The 19,304-nt window shown below is 36.1% G+C and overlaps 1 pseudogene; it reads left to right on the top strand.

Annotated features, from left to right (window-relative positions):
• Positions 1–14,219: 14,219 nt before the first annotated feature.
• LOC141425892 (putative vomeronasal receptor-like protein 4) lies at positions 14,220–15,195 on the top strand (annotated as a pseudogene).
• Positions 15,196–19,304: the final 4,109 nt, after the last annotated feature.

Below are 19,304 nucleotides of genomic sequence, written 5' to 3'. Positions count from 1 at the left end.
GCTGACTGATCTAGAGCAGTTTATTTTCTTTATTTCAAGTTTTAAAAAAATAAAAGCAGGAGGATTCCAAGATGGTGGCTAGAGGAAGGAAGCAGAAAGCGAGCCTCCTATAGTGAAATCTTGGAAAGACACTGTAGACACACTTTGCAGGCATAATCACTGAGAAGAAGCATAACTTTGACCCCTCCACACCTCCAGCTGGTGCAGAGAATCTCCAGTTCACGTTAAACGGAGAAACAAGGAGGGCCCCCGGGCCACCAGTCGCTGGCATCCAGACGGCTTGGGAAGATGTGGACCAGGTGAGCTTCATGGTACTGCGGTACTCCCACAGACAAACCTGGGCCAGAGCAGCATAGCCCCCTGGACAGACTGACCTCCACCCGGGGGAAAAAAGAGAAACTGAGTAATAAGCAATAAGAGCAATAAAGACACGCTGGAAAGAGGGTGGGGCGCCCTGAGCGCTGAAGATTGGGGAAAGGGAACCATTCCCGGGACTGTAAATAAACAAGCCGGGCAGGCGGGAGAGGCTCTAGCGGGAGCGGGGACAGGGCGCACCCAGCAACCAGGAGCAGGGAAGCTTGTGAGGAGAGGAGGGAAGACCCACTTCCCACGTGAACTGTAAACAAACATGGCAGCTGGCAGGAGCAGCAGCACCGCCCAGCAAGCAGGAGCAGGAAAGCTTGTGAAAGTGGCAGTGGGAGGAAAACTTCACAGGAGAGGGGGGAAGACCCACCTCCCACATGAACTGTAAATAAACACACAGGCCTGACAACGCAGGTGCAGTGTCACCTTTCCCAGTGCTTGGAAAGGGGAAAGCCTGTAACAGAGGCTCCTGCACAGGAGAACTCTGAAGAAAGCCTGCTGGGCCAGGTGAGTGCTAAGCTCACCCCAGAGATCTGCATAAACAATGCCTCCAGCAACAGCAGGCTGACAGCAGCAGGCAGGCAAGCCACAGCTGCAGATACCATACTCAGAACTGTATCCAGACTCTTTTTTTTTTTCTCCCTACCTTTGATGAGAGAACAACTGAATTACACCTGCAAGTGGAAAAACTTACTGAAACTGTATTGCATTTGAACTTGGGACACTAGGTGGGTTTGTGTGTGTGTGTGTGTGTGTGTATGTAGTTTTGTTTTACTTTATGTGTCCCCTTTGATGAGACAACTAAAAACAACATCTGAGGCACCATCTCCAGGATTGGAGACTGAGACGCACCCCCAAATTATTAAGATGGAAGCTTCTTTGCATTTGAACTTGGAGGGTTTTTTGGGTATTTTTTAAATTTTCTATTTTCCATTTTATTTTAATTCATTTTTAATATATAGATATTTCTTTCATTTACTTATTTTTTATTTTTATTCCTATCTTAAATTTTTTTATTTTTGATTTTCAATCCTATCTCTGTCCCTCTAATGTCTGTTCAGCTTACTGTCAATTAGTACACTAATGCTCCCTGTTTATACCTTTGAAACTTTCTCGTCTGAAACCTTGTTCTGTTTTCTCGCTCTTGTCTGTGTATTTGTATTCCCCTTTTCTTTAACTTCTTGCTTTCCATCTCTGCTCACCCTTCCATTCTAAATATTACCATTGTTATTATTAAAAGCTACAAAATGCTTAATTGCACAGAGTACAGGGACAGTAACAACACCAAAGACAATGATGGGAAGACAGAAAAAACAGGGAAACCAGTTTCCCCACAGCAAAAAATTAGTACAGGAACCAGAGGGGAATGAAGAAAACAGATACTCAGATCCAGACTCCAACAAAATGAAGATAAACTATGCCAAAGGACCCAATGAAGCCCACAAGAATAATTTAAAAGAAGACATACTACAAGAACTCAATGAGAATTTTATAGAGATGATACTGGATAGGGTCAACCAAAATGTACAGGAGACACTCAAGAAATTCCAAGAAAACAAAAATAGAATTTGAAAAAGCAAAAAAAGAAATAAAGGAAACCATAGAAACACTGCATAAACACCAAAGTGAAAGAGAGAACATGATGAATAAACAGATAAATGAACTCAGGACAAAAATAGACAACATTAAAAAGGAAAACAGACAGGATATGGAAAACCTCAGAAAAAAGAATGAAACAGAACTGCAAAACAAAACGGAAGGCCAATCAAGAAGAATAGAACAAACAGAAGACAGAATCTCAGAACTTGAAGATGAAATGGTAATTAAAGGAAAAACTGAAGAACTATTAATTAAACAACTCAAGACCTGTGAAAAGAAAATGCAAGAACTCACTGACTCCATCAAAAGACCAAACTTGAGAATCATGGGCATCGAAGAAGGAGAACAGGTGCAAGCAAAGGGAATGCGTAATCGATTCAACAAAATAATAACGGAAAATTTCCCAAATCTAGAGAAAGATATTCCCATACAGATGCAAGAGGCCTCCAGGACACCAAACAGACCAGATCAAAATAGAACTACCCCACAACATATCATCATTAAAACAACAAGTTCAGAAACTAAGGAAAGAATATTGAAGGCTGTAAGAGAGAAAAAACAAGTAACATACAAAGGTAAACCCATCAAAATCACAGCAGACTTCTCAACAGAAACATTAAAAGCAAGAAGAGTGTGGGGTGAGATCTTCCGGGCACTAAATGAAAATAACTTCAACCACAGGATACTCTACCCAGCAAAACTATCATTCAAAATAGATGGAGCAATAAAAGTCTTCCATGATAAGCAGAAACTAAAACAATATGTGACCACAAAGCCACCACTACAAAAGATTCTGCAAGGGATTCCACACACAGAAAGTGAAACCCAACTTAACCATGAAAAGACAGGCAGCACCAACCACAGGAAAAGAAAAAGCAAGAAAGTAGAGAGTAACCTCAACTTAGTTACACACACTCAAACCTTCAAACAACTAAGACAACTAAATGGCAGGAATCACCACATACCTATCAGTACTAACGCTTAATGTTAACGGACTTAATTCACTCATCAAAAGGCACCTCTTGATGAAATGGATTAAAAAGGAAGATCCAACAATTTGTTGCTTACAGGAGACCCATCTCACCAGCAGAAATAAGCATAGGCTTAGGATGAAAGGATGGAAGAAGATTTACCAAGCCAATGGCCCCCAAAAACAGGCAGGAGTAGAAATACTTATCTCTGACAAAGTAGACTTCAAACCTACATTGATCAAATGAGATAAAAAAGGACATTCCATACTAATAAAAGGGGAAATAGACCAAAAGGAAATAATAATCATCAATCTGTATACACCCAATTTCATCAAACATACCCTGAAAGACCTAAAAGCATATATAAACGCCAACACAGTGGTTGTGGGAGACTTTAACACCCCATTATCATCAATAGATAGGTCATCCAAACAAAAAATCACAAAGAAATCCAATACCTAAAATATGCAATAGATCAAATGGACCTAGTAGATGTCTACAGAACATATCATCCAACCTCTACACAATATACATTCTTCTCAGCAGCCCATGGAACCTTCTCCAAAATAGATCATATCCTAGGGCACAAAGCAAGTCTCAACAAATATAAGAAAATAAAAATTATACCGTGCATACTATCTGATCACAATGCAGTAAAAGTAGAACTCAACAACAAAAGTAAAGACAAAAAACATGCAAACAGCTGGAAACTAAATAACTCATTACTTAATGAAGAATGGATCATCAATGAAATAAAAGAGGAAGTTAAAAAGTTCCTGGAAGTCAATGAAAATGAAAACACAACCTACCAGAACCTATGGGACACAGCTAAGGCAGTCCTAAGAGGAAAGTTTATAGCCATGAGTGCATATATTAAAAAGAATGAAAGATCCCAAATCAATGACCTAATGATACATCTCAAACTCCTAGAAAAACAAGAACAAGAAAATCCCAAAACAAATAGAAGGAGAAAAATAATAAAAATAAGAGCTGAAATCAATGAAATAGAAACCAAAAAAACTATATAAAGAATTAATGAAACAAAAAGTTGGTTCTTTGAAAAAATAAACAAGATGGATAGACCCTTGGCAAACATGACTAAAATGAGGAAAGAAAAAACCCAAAGTAGTAGAATCAGGAATGCAAAAGGGGAGATAACAACAAACACCATGGAAGTCCAGGAAATCATCAGAGATTACTTTGAGAACCTATATTCAAATAAATTTGAAAATTTGAAAGAAATGGACAGATTTCTAGATACATGTGATCATCCAAAACTGAACCAAGAAGAAATTAATCACCTGAATAGACCTATAACACAAAATGAAATTGAAGCAGCAATCAAGAGTCTCCCCAAAAAGAAAAGTCCAGGACCTGATGGATTCTTTGCTGAATTCTATCAGACCTTTAAAGAAGAACTGATACCAATCCTCCTTTTAATGTTCCAAGAAATAGAAAGGGAAGGAAAACTGCCAAACACATTTTATGAAGCCAGTATTACACTTATCCCAAAACCAGGCAAAGACACCTCCAAAAAGGAGAACTATAGGCCAATCTCCTTAATGAACATTGACGCAAAAATCCTCAACAAAATAATGGCAAACAGAATTCAACAACACATCAAAAAGATTATTCACCACGACCAAGTAGGCTTCATCCCAGGGATGCAGGGGTGGTTCAACATATGAAAATCAATAAACGTAATAAACCACATTAACAGAAGCAAAGACAAAAACCACTTGATCATCTCAATAGATGCAGAAAAAGCCTTTGATAAGATCCAACATCATTTCATGATAAAAGCTCTAAGAAAACTAGGAATAGAAGGAAAGTTCCTCAACATTATAAAAGCTATATATGACAAACCTACAGCCAGCATTATACTTAATGGAGAAAAACTGAAACCATTCCCTCTAGAATCAGGAACCAGACAAGGATGCCCACTATCTCCACTCCTATTCAACATAGTACTGGAATTCCTAGCTAGAGCAATTAGGCAAGAAGAAGGCCTCAAAAAAAAAATCAAATACCTAGGTGTAAACCTAACAAAAGATGTGAAAGACCTCTACAAGGAAAACTATACACTTCTGAACAAAGAGATTGAGGAAGACTATAGAAAGTGGAGAGATCTCCCATGCTCATTGATTGGTAGAATCAACATAGTAAAAATGTCGATACTCCCAAAAGTAATCTATATGTTTAATGCAATTCCCATCAAAATTCCAATGACATTCATTAAAGAGATTAAAAAATCTACCGTGAAATTTATATGGAAACACAAGAGGCCACGAATAGCCAAGGCAATACTCAGTCAAAAGAACAATGCAGGAGATATCACAATACCTGACTTCAAACTATATTACAAAGCAATAACAATAAAAATAGCATGTTACTGGCACAAAAACAGACATGAAGACCAGTGGAACAGAATAGAGGACCCAGATATGAAGCCACACAACTATAACCAACTTGTCTTTGACAAAGGAGCTAAAAATATATGATGGAGAAATAGCAGCCTCTTCAACAAACACTGCTGGGAAAACTGGTTAGCAGTCTGCAAAAAACTGAAAGTAGATCCATGTATATCACCCTATAACAAGATTAACTCAAAACGGATCAAGGATCTTAATATCAGACCACAAACTCTAAAGTTGATACAGGAAAGAGTAGGAACTACTCTGGAGTTAGTAGGTATACGTAAGAAATTTCTCAACGAAACTCCAGCAGCACAGCAACTAAGAGATAGCATAGATAAATGGGACCTCATAAAGCTAAAAAGCTTCTGTTCATCAAAAGAAATGGTCTCTAAACTGTAGAGACCACCCACATAGTGGGAGAAAATATTTGCCAGCTACACATCAGATAAAGGACTGATAACCAGAATAAATAGGGAACTTAAAAAACTAAATTCTCCCAAAACTAATGAACCAATAAAGAAATGGGTAAGTGAACTAAACAGAACTTTCTCAAAAGAAGAAATTCAAATGGTAAAAAACACATGAAAAAATGCTCACCATCTCTAGCAATAAAGGAAATGCAAATTAAAACCTCACTAAGATTCCACCTCACCCCTGTTAGAATAGCCATCATTAGCAACACCACCAACAACAGGGCTTGGTGAGGATGTGGGGAAAAAGGAACCCTCTTACACTGTTGGTGGGAATATAAACTAGTACAACCACTCTGGAAAAAAATTTGGAGGCCACTTAAAAATCTAAACATTGATCTACCATTTGATCCAGCAATACCACTCTTGGGGATATACCCAAAAGACTGTGACACAGGTTACTCCAGAGGCACCTGCACACCCATGTTTATTACAGCACTATTCACAATAGCCAAGTTATAGAAACAGCCAAGATGCCCCACCACTGACGAATGGATTAAGAAAATGTGGTATCTATACACAATGGAATGCTATGCAGCCATGAAGAAGAATGAAATGTTATCATTCTCTGGTAAATGGATGGAATTGGAGAACATCATTCTGAATGAGGTTAGCCTGGCCCAAAAGACCAAAAATCGTATGTTCTCCCTCATGTGTGGACATTAGATCAAGGGCAAACACAACAATGGGATTGGACTTTGAGCACATGATAAAAGCGAGAGCACACAAGGGAGGGGTGAGGATAGGTAAGACACCTAAAAAACTAGCTAGCATTTGTTGCCCTTAACGCAGAGAAACTAAAGCAGATACCTTAAAAGCAACTGAGGCCAATAGGAAAAGGGGACCAGGAACTGGAGAAAAGGTTAGAACAAAAAGAATTAACCTAGAAGGTAACACACATGCACAGGAAATCAATGTGAGTCAATGCCCTGTATAGCTATCCTTATCTCCACCAGCAAAAACCCTTGTTCCTTCCTATTATGGCTTATACTCTCTCTACAACAAAATTAGAAATAAGGGCAAAATAGTTTCTGCTGGGTGTTGAGGGGTGGGGGGGAGAGGGAGGGGGCGGAGTGGGTGGTAAGGGAGGGGGTGGGGGCAGGGGGGAGAAATGACCCAAGGCTTGTATGCACATATGAATAATAAAAGAAAAAAATAAATGAAAGCAGTAAATAGCCAGACACAGTTATTTAAGCATGTAATCCCAGCTACTTGGGAGGTGGAGATAGGGAGGATTGTGGTTCAAGGCCTGGCTAGACAAAAGTGTTTGAGAGCACCCCTTCTCAACACGACGCATGATGATGCATCATGCATGAGGATGATGGCATGTGCCCTGATATGGGTAGCGTGCTGCTTCCAACTTTGTTCTTTCTCAAATTGGCTTTAGAAATGTGGGGTCATTTGTGGTTCCATATCAATGTTAGAATTGTTCAATTCCTGTTTAAAAATATCTTTGGAATTTAGAGAGGGATTGTGTTTAACCTGTACATTGTTTTGCATAATACAGACATTTTAATAATATGAATTAGTTCAACCCAGTGTATCTTACCATTTATTAGTGTCTTCTCAAATTCTTTCACCAATGCTTTACAGTTTTCAGAGTACAATCTTTCACCTCTTTGGTTAAATTTTTCCTAAATATTTTAGTGTGATTGTAAATAAGAGTGTTATCTTCATTTCTATTCTGATAGATTTTTGTTGTTATAAAAACAAAACTGATTTTTGTGTATCCTGCCACTTTTCTACATTTATTAGTTCTATAAAATTCTGAAGATTATATGAAGTAACATTTAATAGTGACTCCTTTTTTAATGTATTTTAACCTTTTTTTCCTAAATGGAATGTTAAAATAATCCTTTGAGAAAAAACATTATTTTTACTGAAATAAACAGAGACAATAAACTTCCATGAGTAAAATATTAATAAAATGATGAATATGAATAAAGAAAGCAGCCAATCTTTTGTGGAGTTTAAATCTGAGAAAATCAAAAAAGTCATACAAGAAAAATTGAATGTAATTCAGAGCAAGCAGTGTTTTCATTACTATACTTTCACACATGCCTACAATGAACCTCAATCAAATTCACCCCCTCTATCCCTTCCCATTGTGCCTCCTCACCCCTTCTTAAAGCATTTTCAATGAGTCTTTATAGTTCTATTTTCATATACATGGGTATAAATACTCTGATCATATCTCCCCCTTCACACTCCCCCCTTACTCTGGTACCCACCCCCAAACAGAGATTGTTTCACATTCTTGTTATTAGTTTTTAAAGATCAGATTACACATATGAGAGAAAACATGTGCTATTTGTATTTCTCAGACTGTCTTATTTCGCTAAACATGATAATCTCTAGATTCATCCATTTTCCTGAAAATAATGTAATTTTATTCTTCTTTATGGTTGAATAACACTCCAGTTTATGTATATACATTTTCTTTATCCATTCATCTGTTGAGAGGTATGTAGGCTGGTTCCACATTTTGGCTATTAGGAATAAGGCTGCTATAAACATGGGTGTGTATCTCAACTGTGTGTTGACTTATATTACTTTGGATACATGCTCAGGAGTGATATACCAGGATCATATGGCAGTCCTATCCTTAGTTTTCTCAGGAACATCCATAATGATTTCTATAGTGTCACTCCACTCACATACTGAAAAACATTGCATTATCTATTCTTCCTCAGTGTAGGTCAGGGTCTCTATGTGCAAATGGTCAGCAAAACAATCTTTACCATGTTGTATTGCTTGCAGTTTTTGAAAAAACACCCCATCCTTCTCTATCCAGTGGCATTTTCATGCTACCCACTTTGAATAGTACAACTGGCTGACAAGATATACCTCTTGTGCTGCCCTAAAAAAATTCACTTCTGCTTTACTTTCTGAATCCAAGTTAATCCTTAAAAATACATGATCTTCGTATACCCCACAGAAGTGGTCAATCAAAGGAATCTGACAGATAACACAACCATGCCTCCTGGGAATCTGTTTTTTATTACTGAATCCATCAATCATTTATTTCACAAAAATTTATTAACACCTGCCTATGTGCTCAGAATAAGTGAATAAATAGATAAAAATAATTCCTGCCTTCCTGGAGCTTTCATTTTTTTCTATATAGAGGTTCTGAATCTAAACAGAGGTTCTTAGCAACTCTCTAATTTTCAGTTCTTTGTTCTTAATACCTTCATGAAGAAACATGCAAAGTGCCTACCCTTGACCTAGCAGTGTGCTGGATAATAAGATGGGGTCAAAGCTATATTGGTTTGTTTTTCTTTACTAAAATGAAATGTTTGGGGGAGGTTAATTTTATAAAGGAAAGAGTATCATTTACATTGGAGTTCAAGGACATGGAGCCCAGCATTATATGGATAAGTATTTGAATATGTACATTGGTTTTTCTAATATGATAGAGCTGAAAAAATCTGGAATGAAAATTTTGATATTTGAATATTCATCCATAAGATGGCATTTGAGACTACATAGAATGATCCAAAGAGTATCACAGGAAACAGAATAGAGCCTTTGTACATAAATTTAAGTGATATTTAGATTCATATATCATGACAGTCCCTTACATTCTAGAATATAGTTGTAATATGAATTATTTTTTGCAAATATGTAATCATTACTCATGCTGTCTTCCAAAAGATGCTAGCTGGATCCAAGGTTTCTGCCTATGAAGTAAGAAATGGTTTCTGACAGGACCTGTCAATGCAGGGAACATCTTTGTTTTTGTGAGTTATATGGGCACTTCTTAGGGGGAACCTGAAAATAAATCTATACTCTGCATTTTCATCCATTTGTCTTTTACAAATGTAATACTTCTTTCCAAAGTAGTGCCAAGGACAAAGACAGTTTCTTGTCTGGAAATCATCTCAGAGGATATAGGCTTTCACCAGTACTCTCCTTATTGTGGTCTAAGCCATACTCCTAGCTATATGTGAATGAGTCTCAAGCCAAAAAAATCCATGGTGTATTCTTTTCATGTTTATTTCCTTTTGCTTACTCAACTTCTGAGTAAGAAAAAACTTACTACAAGCACCACCAGCATGTTCTGTAATTTCTGAAGAACTTTAAGTTTCTCTATAATAAACTCCCTCTGAGATGCAAACTATTCAAACCCCCTGTGATGCTCTGATTCCTTTTTGTTTTTGTGAATGGACTGTTTTATTTCTGTATTTTTCATTTTCTCCTCAGAGAATGATTTCTTAACAGTATGTGATCCTGTGTTTCTGATCCTTGATAATAAGATTCTCAGCCCATTTGTCTTGATGCACAGATATGGACATGTGGCTAAATGTTGGCATGCCCAATGAGAGAGATCTGACACTGAGAAAATGTCTATTCATTGCTCCTTTCACTGAGTATGTTTGAACTAACTGTTAGTTTTGTTGGGCTGTATGTGATGCAAAACCAAGCAAGAGGTGCTGCAGCATATAAAGGTATATTCTCATACAAGAAAGCTGGTGACAGTGCTGAGCTGACATAGAGGTCATAGAAAGTTAGCAGGTCCCAACCTGTCTTCTCTTTCTCTATCCTGTCACCCTTAAGGAAGTGGCTAATATTCACACAAACATATCAGTAGTACCACCACTTCTGGTAGTAAAATATCAAAAACCAAGTTGAAAATTTCAGTATATTTAATTAGATACTGTTTATATTATGAACTTCTGAAATAATGCAAAAGAAACTGAAGAGTAGCTGACTCCTTTTAAGAAACCGGGTTTATGGAGGCATGATAAGGAGAATTTCACTTTTTCTTTTTCTGTTTTCTGATTTTTAACCATTTAAAGGCAGTTTTTAAGCAAATAAATAAAGATTTAATGTACTCAATTTGTGGCTTATTTCAAGGCATCATTTGTTAGTTCCTTTATACTGCCTGATGTAATCAGTTTCCCTGACTTTGTAGATACACAATATATGCTGATTATTATTTACATGAAAACTGTCATTTTCTTTTTCTTAAATTGGAGCCAAAATACAGATTTCTGTGGAACATTCATTCCAACAAGAAGCCAGAACAAGGTAATTTTTAAAATATGTGATGGCATTTTACAGGTTTCACATATTCACAGCACAAATCATTAGAACTGATGTAGACAAAATAGAGGATACATATGGCAAGCCTATACCTAACATTGTACTAAATGGGGAAAAACTGAAATTATTTCCTCTAAAGTCAAGTACTGCATCAGAAAGACAACTATCACATGATCTAATGCATATAAAAAATGATCTCATAGAAGTTGGGAGTAAAATGGTGGACTGTAACAAAGAGAGAATCTTGGGGAAAGGTGGATCAATGGATACTAAGTTACAGTTATAAGAGTATGCATTTTGGTGTACACCAAAGAATAATTTATAGATGACAATAATGTATGGTATAATTCAAATAGCAAGAAAACTTTGTTTGGACCATGAAGAAGTAATAAATAAATGTATACGTTTGCATGATTTGAACATTATGCAAAGCATACCTGTGTGGAAATATCACATATCACCCCATAAATGTGTGTAATTTATGTGTCAGTTCAATGAATAAAAAGGGAAATGAACTGAGTTTAGTTCATTTCGCCATTTCTTTATTGGTTCATTGATTTTAGGAGAGTTTAGTTTTTTAAGTTCCCTATTCTGGCTATCAGTCCTTTGTCTGATGTATAACTGGCAAATATTTTCTCCCACTCTGTGGGTGGTCTCTTTGATTTAGAGACAATTTCTTTCATTGCGCAGAAGCTTTTTAGTTTTATGAAGTCCCATTTGTCCATCATTTCTCTTAGTTGCTGAGCTGCTGGGTTCTATTGAAGAAGTCCTTGCCTATACCTATAACTTCCAGAGTGTTTCCTCCTCAATCCTATACCAACTTCAGAATTTTGGGTCTGATATTAAGGTCCTTGATCCATTTTAAGTTGATACTAGTACAGGTGATAAACATGGATCTAGTTTCAGTCAGTTTTTTGCAGACACATAACCACTTAACCCAGCAACAATTGTTGAAGAGGGTGTGTTTTCTCCATCATGTATTTTTTGGCACCTTTGTCAAAAATAGGATGAGCATAGTTGTGTGGATTCATACCCTGGTCCTCTATTCTGTTCCACTGGTCTTCATGTCTGTTTTTGTGCCAGTACTATGTTGTTTTTATTGCTTTTGCTTTGTAATATATTTTGAAGTCGGGTGTTGTGATACCTCCAGCATTGCTCTTTTTGCTGAGTATTGCCTTGGCTACTCACAGTCTCTTATGTTTCCAAATGAACTTCAGGGTAGATTTTTCAATCTCTGTAATGAATGTCATTGGGATTTTGATGGGAATTGCATTAAACATGTAGATTGCTTTTGGTAGTATAGGCATTTTTACAATGCTGATTCTATCAATCCATGAGCATGGGAAATCTCTCCACCTTCTTTAGTCTTCCTCGATCTGTTTCTTCAGGGGTTTGTTGTTCTCCTTGTAGAGGTCATTCACATCCTTTGTTAAGTTTACTCCTAGGTATTTGATTTTTTTTGAGGCTATTATAAATGGAATTGTTTCCATATATTCTTTCTCAGTTTGCTCATTATTGGTGTATAGAAAAGCTAATGATTTTCGTAAGTTGATTTTGTATCCTACCACTTTGTAGCTGTTGATGGTGTCTAGGAGTTTTTGGGTAGAGTTTTTTGGGTCTTTAAGGTATAGGACCACATTATTTGCAAATAGGGATATTTTGACAGTTTCTTTACCTGCTTGTATTCCTTTTATTTCTTCTTCTTGCCTAATTGCTCTGGCTAGGAATTCCAGTACTATGTTAAATAGGATTGGGGATAGAGGGCACCCTTCTCTCATTCCTGACTTTACAGGAAATGGTTTCAGTTTCTCACTATTAAGTATGATGTTGGCTGTAGGTTTGTCATAAATAGACTTTAAAATGTTGAGGTACTCTCCTTCTTTTCCTAGTTTTCTTAGAGCTTTCATCATGAAGTGGTGTTGAATCTTATCAAAGGCTTTTCTGCATGTATTGAGATGATCAAGTGGTTTTTGTCTTTGCTTCTATTGATGTGCTGTATTACATTTATAGATTTGCATATGTTGAACCACCCTTGCATTCCTGGGATGAAGCAGACTTGGTTGTGGTGGATGATCTTTCTGGTGTGTTGTTGAATTCGATTTGCCATTATTTTATTGAGTATTTTTGCATTGATGTTCATTAAGGAGATTGGCCTATAGTTCTTTTTGGAGGTGTCTTTGTCTGGTTTTGGGATGAAAGCATATTGGCATCATAAAATGAGTTAGGCAGTGTTTCTGCCCTTTCTATTTTGTGGAACAGTTTAAGGAGGGTTGGTATTAGTTCTTCTTTAAAGGGCTGATAGAATTCAGCAGAGAATCCATGAGGTCCTGGACTTTTTTTTTGGGGGAGACTCTTTATTGCTGCTTCAATTTCATTTTGCATTATAGCTCTATTCAGGTGACTAATATCCTCTTGGTTCAATTTTGGATGGTCATAAGTATCTAGAAATCTGTCATTTTTTTCAAGATTTTTAAATTTATTAGAATATAGGTTCTCAAAGTAGTCTCTGTTGATTTCCTGGATTTCCATGGTGTTTGTTGTTATTTCCCCTTTTGCATTTCTGATTTTACTGATTTGGGTTTTTCCTCTCCTCATTTCAGTCAGGTTTGCCAGGGGTCTGTCAATCTTATCTATTTTTTCAAAGAACCAACTTTTTGTTTCATTGATTCTTCATGGTTTTTTTTGGTTTATTTCTATTTCATTGATTTTGGCTCTTATTTTTATTATTTCTCTCCTTCTGCTTGTTTTGGGATTTGCTTGTTCTTGTTTTTTTAGGAGTTTGAGATGTAGCATTAGGTCATTGATTTGAGATCTCTCAGTCTTTTTAATATATGCACTCATGGCTATAAACTTTCCTCTCATGACTGCCTTTGCTGTGTCCCATAGGTTAAGCAGGTCATGTTTTCATTTTCATTAACTTCTAGGAACCTTTAATTTCCTCTTTTATTTCATCAATGACCCATTGATCACTGAGCAATGTGTTGTTCAGCTTCCAATTGAATGTTTTTTACTGTTGTTTTTGTTGTTTTGTTCTAGTTTTAATGCATTGTGATCAGATAGAATGGATGGGATTATTTCTATTTTCTTATATTTGCTGAGGCTTGGTTTGTGCCCTAAGATGTGATCAATTTTTGGAGAAGGTTCTATGATTTAGGTTCATAGAATGACTCACAAAGATGCCTCAGAAAAAGGAAAAGTTTTTGGATAAAAGAAGCACCATTACATATATTGTGATGTTTCCTTACACTTCATAAAAATGCTATAGTATGAAATATTTTTTGCAACTACTACTGATATTTACTTCAAAAAATATTTGTTGGATCCAAGTTTCTCTGCCTGTGAAGGAAGAAATGGTTTTGACTCTTGTCAAAGAAACAGTCTTCTTCTTTGTAATGGACTTGGCTTTGTGGGGAATATCTTTATTTTTGTGAATGCTTTGTGCATGTTTGAAGACATTCAGAAGAAATCTATACATGTTATACTGTTCCACTTGGCTTTTACAAATATCATAATGACTCTTTCAAAAGGTGTACCCAAACAGTAGCAGCTTTTGTTCTGGGAAACTTCTTAGATGATAGGGACTGAAAGATCATTGTTTATCTGTCAAGGATGGCCCGAAACCTTTCAATCTGCACCAGCAGTCTTCTCACAGTGGTCCAAGCCATCACCATCAGTCTTAGACACTCTGTGTGGAGGAGACTCAAGTTTAGGTCTTCAGGGAACATATTTCCCTTGTTGCTATTCTTTTGGATACTCAATTCCTTGATAAGTGTGAACTTACCATACTACATGAAAAATATCAGAAATATGAACATATCACAAATTAGTAAAAGTGACAACTATTGTTATTTTCATCCAGAAAGCTGGATAATAAGATGGATTTTTCTCACCCTCATGGTCTTGAGGAATGCTGTGTTTCAGGGTGTCATAGGTATGGCCAGTGGCTACATGGTACTTCTTCTCCACAAGCACCACCAGCGTGTCCTATACCTTAACAACTCCAAGTTTCTTTACAAACCCCCCGCTGAGCTGAAGACTGCTAAGAGTGTTCTCTTTCTGACATTTTGCTTTCTTTTCTTTTATTGGACAGATTGCTTGATTTCTTTATATTTAACTTTTCCCTTAGACATTAATTCCATAACAGTGAGTGTTCAAGAATTTCTGACCATTGGTTATGCAATTCTCAGTCCATCAGTACTGATTCACAGAGATGGGCATCTGGTGGAATGTTACTGTGCTCAACAAAAAAGACTAGGCATTGAGAAGAGATCAGTTTCAGTGATTTTTATTGATTATGTAGATTTTAGTGTTGTCTTTAAGACATAACCTAAATACCCTTTAAAAGGACCATTTTACCATTGATTTGAAGTTTTTTTTAAGAGCCACACATCCAAGGAGGTTTTCATGATTTTGTAAAAGAATGGGAAAACTCAAACTGTGTTGCTATGAAGTAATGTCTAGGGTTTATTTATAATTAATTTAAAAGGCTATGCCAGGTTAATAGTATTTGCAAATTGAGTAATTACTACATTTTGAGGCTTTGGAAGAATACAAAAGAAAGCAAAATAGTTGTCTGTTTTGAGAGAAATTAGAGTAATGGAGTCATAGTGGGAAAAATTTAATCTTTTTATAGATGTTCTGATTTGTTACACATTTAAGTGCATGTTTATGAACAAAAAAGTGAAATTTTAACATTGAATAAAATTTGAGGCTTGTTTAAGTCATCACTCATTTGTGCTTTTACATTGCCCAATGCTCTTAATCTCTGCCTTTTAATAGCCACAAACTATTTGGGCTTTTGATTAATTTCAGTGAATCAGTTTCTTTTTTTTATTTACATGGAACCAAAACATGTATTTGTGAAGAATACATATTTCTGGTAATAAGGTGTTTGATCAGACCATTAAAAACTTGTGATGCTACTTTACAAATTTCATATATTCATTTTACAAAATATTAGAATTGATGGAGACTTACAGCCCATTATTACATAGTAAAAGTACTTTCTTCCTTTTCCATTTTTATATTTAAATTCTTTGCTGGGACAGGGTATGAAGATTAAACCCAGGGCCTCATGCATATCAACCATATTTTCTACCACACAGCTATAGTCCCCAACTCCTCTACTCCATTACTAAGAATGCCTCCTCTGAATCTTTCTTACAGCTCTATATATATTTGGATGTCTCACTTCTCTAGTAAACAATGTTCATTATTTTGTACAATTAATATACACTAATATAAAGTTTTAAAAAGAAAAAAAATCCTGGACCTGCAACAAAACTCCATTGGTCACCACATCTCACTAAACCCATCTTCTGACTGGTAGTTCAGAGTAATACCATGGATCCAGCAATTAGATTCCATGTATATGCCATAACCATCAATTTCTGAAATGCCTGATTGTACCTTCTTCCCCACTAACCAGTAGCCCTAGAAAATTACTGATGGTCTTTGGGGAATAGAGAGAGAATGATTATCAGTGTAAGGATTAGCAAGGATCCTAATGATGACTATGTTTCCCATAATTCAAGGAGCACTGGTCTGCTAATTGACTCAAGTATGGGAATGATAAAAGAGCCCAAATTATTTGTTCTGCTGATTCAAGTCAGATTTGCATTCTCAATACTAGAGTTTTACTACTTGCACAGATCAAGTAAGACTTTGGTACACCACCATATATTTTTCTGTTGACACCATAATCAACTAGTCAATGCCAAAAATCTCTCTGAGTCATACAGTTGTGATATTCTTAATTAAGGTAACCAGGGCCAAGTTGTCCTTAGTGAATAGATGCCATCATGAAACACATCCCAATTGTAATTGAGAATTCCAATTCACTGGTAGTAGTTCTTAATTTGATGTCTCAGTTATAAGAAAGTCCCAACAGAGCTTTCTATGATGCTGAGATATCCTCATGAATTTCTTCAATAAATGCTGTTGAGAAAACTGGACATCTACATACAAACAATGAAAAAGCGACCACAACCTACACCATACACAAAACTCAACTCAAAATCAATTAAATATTTAAACATAAGACCTGAAATTATAGAATTTCTCAAACACAATATATAGGACACACTCCTTGACAACAGTTTTGACAGTGAGATTTTGAATATGACACCAAATTCAGAGGAACAATAGAAAAAAGTATAGAGTTGGATTTCAGCAAACTAAAATGCTTCTACACAAAAAGAAAACAATAGATCCAACAAAAAGGTAGCCCATGTGATGAGAGAAAAATAAAAAGTATATAACTAACCAATGGTTATTATCAAAAATATAAAAGTGCTCATACAACTCAATAGCCTAAATATTCAAATAATAACCCAAATAATAAAAATGGTCTGAGTTTCAAAAAAATCATTTTTCCAAGGAAGACATTCAAATGGCCAACAAATATATGAACAGATACTCAAAACTATTAATCACCAGAGAAATGCAAATCCAAACCACAATGTGAAAGCGCTTCACACTTGTTAGAATGGCTATCATCAAAGAGACAAGAGATATATGTGTTAGCAATTGTATGGAAGAAAAAAATGATTTTTTAGATATGGAAAAGTGAGACCGAACTAGGTACTACTTTAGGCTCATGTCTTAAATTTCAGAATTGGTTTCAGAAAGATTTCAATGAATGTAAATTTTTGCCAGAAAATGAACCCAAGACAAAATGCCATTGATCAACATTCCTTATTACATCCATAATCTGGTGATGCAGAGGGACACTTTGGGACTCCAGAAATTAGTTTATGTTCCTAACCAGAGTCTATCCACCTCTTCAAAATCCAAATAAATTTCCTTTCCCACTATATAGTACTCTAGTAAATAAGTGTAGTTGTTTTTATTCAACTCTGTGAGGTAGATTAACTGTATACATTTTGGTAGCATCGCTGGGATTGGATTGCAGGTATCTCTTCAATGTACTGATTTCATTTCATTTGGATATATACACACAAGTGGAATTAGTGAATAACATAGTGGTGGTATTTTTAATTTTTTAAGAAAACGTCATACTGTTTTCTCTAATGGGTGTAGGAAGTTACACTCCTACCAACTCTGTGCAAACACTCCTTTCTTTTGTCATCCTCAACGACACCTGCTATCATTTGACTTTTGATAACTACTTTTCTGATGAATGCAAGATAATATGTCATTGTGGTTTTGGTTTATTATTCCCTGATGGAGGAAGGATAACCTCTTCAAAAAATGGTATTGGGAAAACAGGCTATCCACATGCAAAACAATGGAGTGGGACTCTTGTTTTACATCCCGCATAAAAATCAACCTATAATGGATTAAAGAGTTAAATATAAGACTTTCAAGAATTTGTGCATAAAACAGAGAAATGCTCCTTAGGAATGATTTTATGGATGTGACCCAAAAAGTACAAGCTACAAATGCAAAAATAAAACTTGGGACTACACCATTCTAGAAAGTTTATGCACATCAAAGAAATAATGAGCAATATGAAAAGGCAAGCTATAGAAGGGGAGAAAACAAGTGCAAACCATATAGTGGGCTAATATCCAAAACATAAGGAACTCAAACAAATCAATAGTAGAATATCCAAATAATTTGACTTAAAAATGGATAAATTACCTAAGTAGTTTTTTTCAGAAAACATATGCAAAGCCAAATGCAGTAGCTCATGCCTGTAACCTAGCTACCCGGGAGGCAGAGATTGGGAAGATCGAGGTTCAAGGCCAGTCTGGGCAAAAACTTTGCAAGTCCCCATGTCAACCAATGGCAACATGTCCTTGTCATTCCACCTATTCAGGGAAGCAGAAATATGTGAATTGTGGTCCTGGCTGGCCAATGACATAAAACAAGATCATATCTCAGAAAACAGCCAACACAAAAACAGCTGGTGAGATGCTCAAGTGGTAGAGCACCAGCCTAGCAAGTGCAAGGCCTGGACTTCAATCCATAGTACTACAAAAAAAAATTCAAATAGCCAAAGCTACATTAAAATATTCATTTTTGCCAAAGAAGTATCTGGAATAATATTTTAGTAAGTAATCTTTTTTATTCTAAAGAGATTTATTTTTGATTCCTAGAATATTAGAGCTATTGATTTTTTTTCTCCTTTATTAATATGTGCATACATTCTTTGGGCCATTTCTCCTCCCTACCCCCTGACCCTTCCAGCAGTATATGAGGGTTCCTTTTTCCCCCACATCCTCAAAAACCCTGTTGTTGGTGGTGTTTTTAATGATGCTATTCTAAAAGGGGTAAGGTGGAATCTTAGTGTGGTTTTGATTTGCATTTCTATTATGGCTAGAGATGGTGAGCATTTTTTCATGTGTTTTTTGGCTATTTGAATTTCTTCTTTTGAGAAAGTTCTGTTTAGCTCAATTGCCCATTTCTTTATTGGTTCATTAATTTTGGGAGAGTTTAGTTTTTTGAGTTCCTTGTTATCAGTCCTTTGT

The sequence above is a fragment of the Castor canadensis genome, chromosome 8, assembly GCF_047511655.1.
Source record: "Castor canadensis chromosome 8, mCasCan1.hap1v2, whole genome shotgun sequence".
Classification (NCBI taxonomy): domain Eukaryota; kingdom Metazoa; phylum Chordata; class Mammalia; order Rodentia; family Castoridae; genus Castor; species Castor canadensis.
The sequence above is the reverse complement of the archived record's forward strand: the minus strand, read 5'-3'. Positions and strand labels throughout refer to the sequence as shown.